This window comes from Gossypium hirsutum, chromosome A06, assembly GCF_007990345.1.
Source record: "Gossypium hirsutum isolate 1008001.06 chromosome A06, Gossypium_hirsutum_v2.1, whole genome shotgun sequence".
NCBI classification, from domain to species: domain Eukaryota; kingdom Viridiplantae; phylum Streptophyta; class Magnoliopsida; order Malvales; family Malvaceae; genus Gossypium; species Gossypium hirsutum.
The window spans coordinates 75,812,981-75,821,553 of NC_053429.1; the positions used below are offsets into that span (position 1 = coordinate 75,812,981).

General features: G+C 38.2%; 1 non-coding gene across 1 annotated transcript; it reads right to left on the reverse strand.

Annotated features, from left to right (window-relative positions):
- Positions 1-359: 359 nt before the first annotated feature.
- On the reverse strand, positions 360-466 carry LOC121230946 (small nucleolar RNA R71). Its single transcript, XR_005929018.1, has one exon. It is a non-coding gene; the product is annotated as a small nucleolar RNA R71 (small nucleolar RNA).
- Between the last annotated feature and the right edge of the window lie 8,107 nt (positions 467-8,573).

The window sequence follows — 8,573 nt, forward strand, 5'->3', positions numbered from 1 at the left end:
TACGACAATATGCCGTGCCAGTTTTTAATGACCTTAATCCAGGTATTAGAAGACCTGAGATCGAGGCACAACAATTCGAGCTGAAGCCAGTCATGTTCCAGATGCTTCAGATAGTGGGCCAATTCAGTGGAATGCTTACTGAAGATCCTCATCTTCATTTAAGACTGTTTATGGAGGTGAGCGACTCTTTCAAGCTAGCCGGAGTACCCAAAGATGCATTACGATTAAAACTGTTCCCATACTCGCTGAGGGACAGAGCTCGAGCCTGGTTAAACTCACTGCCACCGAACTCGATTTCTACATGGCTAGAGTTAGGAGAGAGATTTCTTGTGAAGTATTTCTCGCCTAGCAAGATTGCTAAGTTGAGAAATGAGATTACTTCTTTCCAACAAATGGATGATGAGTCCTTGTATGAGGCATAGGAAAGATTTAAAGAGTTATTATGAAAGTGCCCTCATCACGGAATTTCGCATTGCATCCAACTTGAGACATTTTACAATGGTCTCAACGCTCACACAAGGATAGTAGTAGATGCTTCTGCTAACGGTGCTATCTTATCTAAGTCTTACAATGAGGCTTATGAAATCATCGAGAGGATCACCAGTAACAATTATCAGTGGCCAACCAATCGAGCAATGTCAGGAAGACGAGTTGCTGGAATCCATGAAGTGGACGCTCTCACTTCACTTGCATCCCAGTATCTTCTATATCTTCAATGTTAAAGAATCTTACCACTAATGGGTCTAACAGTTTTGCAGCTCAACCACCTAACCAATATGAGAATATAGCCTGTGTCTATTGTAGGGAAGGACATGTATTTGAAGAATGTTCGTCAAACCCAGAATCCATGTACTACATAGGTAATCAGAAACAGAACCGAGGAAGGCAAGGGTTGCAATCCAACTTTTACAACCCATCGTGGCAATCTTTCCTGGAGTAACCAAGGGGCTGTAGGCAGTAACAACTATGCCCAACCTAGACCAACCCAGCCGCCTAATTTTTCATAGAAAGTTCAGAAACTAGTTCAAGCTGAATCGTCCAATAGCTTAGAGAATTTATTGAAGGCATACATGGCGAAAAATGACGCCACGATAATTAAATTTGGAGAATCAAGTGGGCCAGCTTGCTACTGAACTTTACCTAGTGATACAGAAAATCTGAGAAATCTAGGGAAGGAGCATTGTAAAGCGCTAACATTAAGGAGCGAAAAAACGGTAGAGCCCAACATCATTGAAGCTGAAAAGGAGCATGCTGAAGCTCAAGATTTGGAAGAAGTTCAATCGAGTGTTGAAGTTCCTATTCCACTAAAACCAAAACATGCAATACCTGAAAAGGTAACCTTAGAACCAGCCAATTCTGATCAGCTAACCATTCCATTAGCAGCAGAATTGCTGCCAAAGACAAATCAACCAGTAGCAACTCCAGTATATAAACCTCCACCACCTTATCCTCAAAGACTCCAGAAGCAAAAACAAGAGGTCCAATTCAAGAAGTTCCTTGACATACTCAAGCAACTTCATATCAACATCCCGTTGGTTGAAGCACTTGAAAAAATGCCAAATTACGTAAAATTCATGAAAGATATCCTGTCCAAGAAGAGAAGACTTGGAGAATTTGAGACGGTAGCTTTGACGAAGGAATGCAGTGCATATCTTCAAAACAAATTACCCCCTAAGCTGAAGGATCCTGGGTGTTTTACCATTCCCTGCAACATTGGAGCAGCTTATTGTGGTAAAGCACTATGTGACTTGGGCGCAAGTATCAACGTGATGCCTATGTCGATATTTAAGAAATTAGGGATAGGTGAAGTTCGACCTACTACGTCTACACTTCAGCTAGAAGATCGATCCTTAGCACATCCAGAAGGAAAAATCGAGGACGTATTGGTACGTGTAGATAAGTTTATCTTTCCTGCTAATTTTGTAATTTTAGATTTCGAAGCAGACAAAGAAGTACCAATTATCCTGGGGAGACCTTTCTTAGAAACCGGAAGGACACTTATCGATGTGCAGAAGGGCGAACTTACTATGCGCGTTCAGGACGATCAGGTAACATTTAACGTTTTCAAGTCAATGCGATTTCTTGACACAATAGATGATTGTTCTACAGTATCCAACTTGGAGGATTTAATAGTGGAGGAGGAACTCAACTCTGTTGAGGATCCTCTAGAAAGAATTTTGACATCAGACCCTCCAAGTGATGAAGTGGAGGATGGAAACTTAGCTTTGCTAGAAGCTAATCAAAAGGGATTTAATCCACAATCCCGTTTTGAATCTTTGGATTTAGAGGAAAGAGATTACACACAACTGAAAGCGTCAATCCAGGAGCCACCTAAACTAGAACTCAAGGTATTACCTTCTCATTTAAAATATGTTTATTTAGGTGACGCTTCTACTCTGCCTGTGATTGTTTCAGCAGAGTTAACTACTGAGCAAGAAGAGAAACTTATCTTAGTTCTTAAACAATTTAAGAAGGCTATCGGATGGACCATAGTCGATATTCGTGGTATTAGTCCATTTGTATGCATGCACAAGATCATCCTGGAAGATGGTGAAAAAGGGATGATCGATGGACAACGAAGGCTGAACCCCATCATGAAGGACGTAGTGAAAAAAGAGATTATCAAGTGGTTAGATGCGGGTATCATTTACCCCATCTTGGACAGTTCATGGGTAAGTCTGGTCTAGTGCGTACCAAAGAAATAAGGTATCCCGGTCATAGAGAATGAGAATAATGAGTTGATACTGACTAGAACAGTTACGGGATGGAGAATCTACATTGATTACCGGAAGCTAAACAAGGCAACTAGGAAGGATCACTTCCCTTTGCCATTCTTAAACCAGATGCTGGATAGACTCACTGGGCGAGATTACTACTATTTTCTCGATGGATACTCAGGGTACAACCAGATTACGGTATCACCAGAAGATCAACACAAGACCACATTCACCTGCCCGTACGGTACATTTGCATTTAGACACATGCCATTTGGTTTATGTAGTGCACATGCTACATTTCAAAGATGTATGATGTCTATTTTCATTGACATGGTTGAGAAATTTTTGGAAGTTTTCATGGATGACTTTTTAGTGTTTGGAGATACGTACGATGATTGCTTAGCCAATTTGGCTAAGGTACTTAGGAGATGTGAAGAGACAAACCTAGTTCTTAACTAAGAAGAGTGTCATTTTATGGTATAAGAAGGTATCGTTCTAGGGCATCGGATAACAAGACATGGGATCGAGGTAGACAGAGCAAAGTAGATGTTATTGAAAAACTCCCACCTCCAACATCTGTAAAGGGTGTTAGGAGCTTTTTGGGCTACACCGGGTTCTATCGAAGATTTATCAAGGACTTCTCCAAAGTTGCTAAACCTTTATGCAAATTATTGGAGAAGGACACGATATTCAAATTTAATGAAGAATGCTTACTTGAAGAATCGATTAGTCACGGCACCCATAATTGTCACACCAGACTAGGACTTGCCATTTGAATTGATGTGTGACGCAAGTGACTTCACAATAGGAGCTGTCATGGGCCAGCGAAGGAACAAAGCTTTTCATCCCATCTACTATGCAAGCCAAACTCTGACAGGAGCTTAGTTAAACTATATAGTAACAGAATAAGAGTTACTTGCTATCGTATTTACTTTCGACAAGTTTCGATCTTATCTTGTAGGTACCAAGGTAATTGTCTATACAGACCACTTGGCAATTAAATATTTACTTGCCATGAAAGACAGTAAGCCGAGGTTGATCCAATGCGTACTACTACTTCAAGAGTTTGATTTGGAAATTCAAGATCGAAAGGGAGTAGAAAACCAAGTAGCAGATCATTTGTCCAGATTGGAGCCGCAAAGAAGGGAATTCTCCACTTGTACTGATTGAAGAAACATTTCAAGATGAACATATACTGAAGGTAAGTCATGTCCATAATACCCCTTGGTTTGCTGATATTGCTAACTTTTTAGCTTGTGGTTTAATACCGTATGATAAGACATATCAACAAAGGAGAAAGTTTCTTCATGATGTGAGGAACTATTTCTGGGAGGAACCATATCTATTTAAAAAGTGTGCAGATCAGATGATTAGGAGATGCGTGGCAGAAGAAGAAATACCAAAGATTCTATACCACTGTCACTCAGCCCCAAGTGGGGGTCATTTCGGAAGACCTCGTACTGCAACTAAAGTATTGCAAGTGGGATTCTTTTGGCCAACACTATTCAAGAATGCATATGCATATGCATATGCATATGCAAAGAGTTGTGACCGATGTCAAAGATCATTGAACTATTCGATGTTTGGGGTATTGCTTTCTTGGGCCCTTTCCTTCGTCTTTTGGTCACAAGTATATATTGGTCGCAGTAGATTATGTATCCAAGTGGGTTGAGGCAGAGGCATATCCAACAAACGATGCTAGGGTTGTGATGAAGTTTTTGCAGAAACACGTGTTCACGAGGTTTGGAACCCCGAGAGCCATCATTAGTGATGAAGGGTCCCACTTTGTGAACAAGTGGTTAAAATGGTTACTAGACAAGCACGGGGTGAAACACAAGGTTGCAACGGCTTACCATCCGCAGACGAATGGACAAGCTGAATTGGAAAATAAAGAAATCAAGGGCATATTGAGAAGGTAATTTGCCCGAACTGACAAGACTGGTCCAAAAGACTAGATGACACTTTATGGGCTTACAGGACAGCGTACAAGACACCTTTAAGGATGTCACCCTATAGGCTAGTTTTCAGTCAACCATGTCATCTACCTTTGGAGTTAGAGCACAAAGCTTACTGGGCTCTTCAATGACTCAACTTAAATCCTAAGCTCGCAAAAGAAAGACAGATGTTCCAACTCAACGAGTTAGAAGAATTCTGAATGTTCTCATATGAAAATGCCAAATTACTCAAAGAGAGACTCAAGAAATGGCATGACAAACACATCCGGGTTCGAGAATTTGAAGCAGGTCAGTAAGTATTGTTGTTCAACTCGAGATTGAAGTTTTTTCCAGGTAAGCTAAAATCACATTGGTCCGGTCCATTTACAATTCACAGAGTCTATCCATACGGAGTTGTTGAACTCCAAGGTAAGAGAGGTAATTTTCAAGTTAATGCTCAGCGTTTGAAACACTATTGGGGGAATAAAACCAAACGGGATAACGTCTCGTTCATTTTGTCAGATATTTAATAATTTTCGTGTTTTGTTTAATAAAGAATTTAAGGTCTATTTTTCGGGTTTAGTATGTTTAAATAAATTCTGTCTAGGAGGTTGGAACTTAAGCGGGACCATTTGTGACCCCTCCAATCTTTCCTGGGAATTTATTTTTAATCAAGAAAATAAATTTTTGTTTTTCAAATAAAAGGGTCAATTTGATCCAATTTTTAATTTGCAACTCAATTTTTAATTTTCATTAAGTTTGGGGGCTTAAATTGAATTATTTTTGAAATTTGATTGCTCTTTTCGTAAATAATAAAAACTAGATGTCTCTTTTTGTAAATATTTTTTAAAAGGCTTCTAGAATAAATGTTTTTAGTTAAAAAAATAATTATTAATATATAATTATACCCATTATAATATATATTAATTATTATCAATTTTTGGATTTTGTTTGATAAGTTTTGATAATACAATTATAATCTTTAATATATAATTATATCTATTTATATATTAATCTTTATCGATTTAGCATGAAATTAGGATTTTATCTTTGTTTTAATAAATTAAATAGAAATTAATAGTTTAATATATGCACATATCTAATTATTAATTGTTGTTATCTTTATATAGGATTAAAATTTAGTATTTTTAGTAATTAATTTGTTTTAAGAATTCTACTCTAATTCCTATTTCTCCCCCTATAAATACTACCCATCTTCCCATTCACCTAACACTTAAAACCCAAAGCACCAAAATACCCAAGTGCTGAAACCCCAAGCAGCAGCAGCTCCAAGCAGTCGACCAGTACACGCCCAGCTCCATAGCAAGCATGTCCCGCGCACAACGCGCGTATTTCCTCGAGCGGCCCCAGCCTCAACTCGCACTAGGCCTTCACCCCGTGCGCAGTACCTGCCCTCCGTACCATCCTGCGCGTGCCCAAGTCCCACCTACTGCCGAACTCCCGTGTTGCTACCAGCCCTACTGCACACCGCTGCTCCCACACGCACCACACCCGCACGCCCTAGCTGCTTGTGCAGCATTCCTTTCCCATCCATCCTAAGCCACAAACCTCCAACCCTTCTTTTAAATTCCCATCTTTTTCGTCATTATTATTATTAATTCCTAGAGTTTTTATATTTTTACAAAAAAAAGGTGGTAAGACCTAGTTTTTCTTAATTTTAATTTTAATTAATTAATTTTTCAAATCATTTAATTACTAATAAAGATATTAAAATTTATGGAGAAACTAATTTTTCCATCTTATGATCAGGTTAAACATGCCTCGCAAGAGAACTCGTGCTTCCACTCAAATTGATGAAACACAAAACAAATTCCACTGTGAATAAGCCAAAGTGAGATACGAAAGTATCTTCAAAAACCAACAGATGCATCCAGAAAAAGGCTTCACTTTAAAGGAGAGCAACTACCGAGACTTTATGGCTCGTATTCGTCAAGTTTCTGAAACCCTAAATTGGGAGTTGTTTTGTGAAAAGAGACCAAGTGTGGATAAGGAACTAGTTCGTGAGTTTTATGCAAATTTAACTTCAGGCGAGATGATAGAAGTTCCAGTTCGCGGAATCAAGGTACTGATAAATTCAAATGATATTAATGAATTCTTTGAATTACCAGATCTCGAAAACGATGAATATTCCACATTGATGAGCAATATTAAGCCTGAAAATCTGCGAGAAATTCTCAAGGAGCTTACAGTTGAAGGTTCCAGTTGGACTGTGTCGAAATAAGGAACCCACACGTGTCGAAGAGAATACTTAACATCTATTGCAAAGGTATGGTTTTATTTCATCCGTTTCAGCCTTCTGCCTAACTCACATGGGACTACAATTTCATTGGAGGGAATGGTCTTACTATACTCAATCTTAACGGGTAAGACCATTATGCGGAAAAGATCATCCTGAAAGAAATTCGAAACTGTGCCGCTAGACGTTCTGGCCCTGCTTACTTCCCCTTTACAATAACTATTCTGTGCTTGAAAGCAGAAATTCTTACTAATGTCAAGAAGACAGGGTACACCTATGGCACAATTACAGATTGGGACCTCTACCGAGTAGCTAGAGACTCAGTTCTACAACAACGAGTTGAAGAAAGTGAAGAGCCTGAGGAACCTGATGAAGAAGAAGATCCCACGATGCAATCATTTGAAGTCCCTGATAAGGTGGACCCAGTAGAGCCAAAAGATGAATTGGATGCTGGAACTCCAATGTTTAGAGCTCAGTCACCTAGCCCAGACTTTTGAGATGAGTTGTCAAATTTGTTGGACTTAATGCAACACATGCTATGGTAGCAACAAGCATACTGGAGATACTCAAAAATAAGGGATGACTCGATTTGAAGTGCTTTCCAGAGAATATACAATGACCCATTTATTTTTGTGCCTGAATTTCCAAATTTCATATTCGAGCCATGGATTCCACTCTCGAAAAAGGAGCGAAGCGATTCATACAAAAGCAATAATGATGGAGCAAAAAATGAGTCCAAGTTGGAAGGATCTGCAAATAAATAAAAGGGAGGGATCTTGACTCTATTTTATTTATGTTTTTTAGGTTATTTTAGGATCAAGTTTAAACTAGGAACTTTTATTTCTTCATAATAAAACAAGAGAGGAAAATTATTAATAAAATGTGAGCAAGTCACAAAACTTAAAGTGTGGCAATAGATATATACATGTTTAGGATTGGATTTAGAAAGAGCTTGGTACTTAAGCAGTCAAATTAACTCGCCTCCTCTTTTCTAAAATCCTACCTGGTGTATAGTATCTATTCACTTTAAACAATAAGGACATTGTTCATTTTAAGTTGGGGGGACCGAGAAATTGAATTATTTCCACTCAGGATAAAATTTTTCTTTGAATTATGATTAGGATATATTTTGTTTAGAAATTTGAATTCTGTTAAGTATGCTCAATTTAAGTATGAATAAAGTTATATTATTTCAATAAATTATTATGTTAGCTTAATAATGACATGAATGTGTTTTTAAAAAAGCATGCAAATTCGTACCATAAAATTTTTAGTTCTTTAGGAAAGTTAGGTATGCATGGTAGTTTAAGTCTTTAGAATTGACTTAGTAAGTTTCTTGAGGCGAAATCCTAGGGAGCATGAAACGTTGGAAATGATTTAGGCAACTATTGTTTGGACCATTTGAGCCTTTCAAGCCCACCATGGTATATTTTATCCATTGAAACCCAACTTTGAGACTATATGGCCTGATTTTATTCCAACCCTTATAATAATTAGCCATTACTTTTCGCTTAATAATCTTAAAATTGTCCCAAACACTAGACTCGGTAATATTCTAGATGTTGTTCGAAAATAAGTTTGGGGGAGTTGACAAGAAGTATCAATTGCTCGAGAATTGCAGTACACAAAATAAGTGCTCGTGTTAATTGAAAAAAAAGCACATAT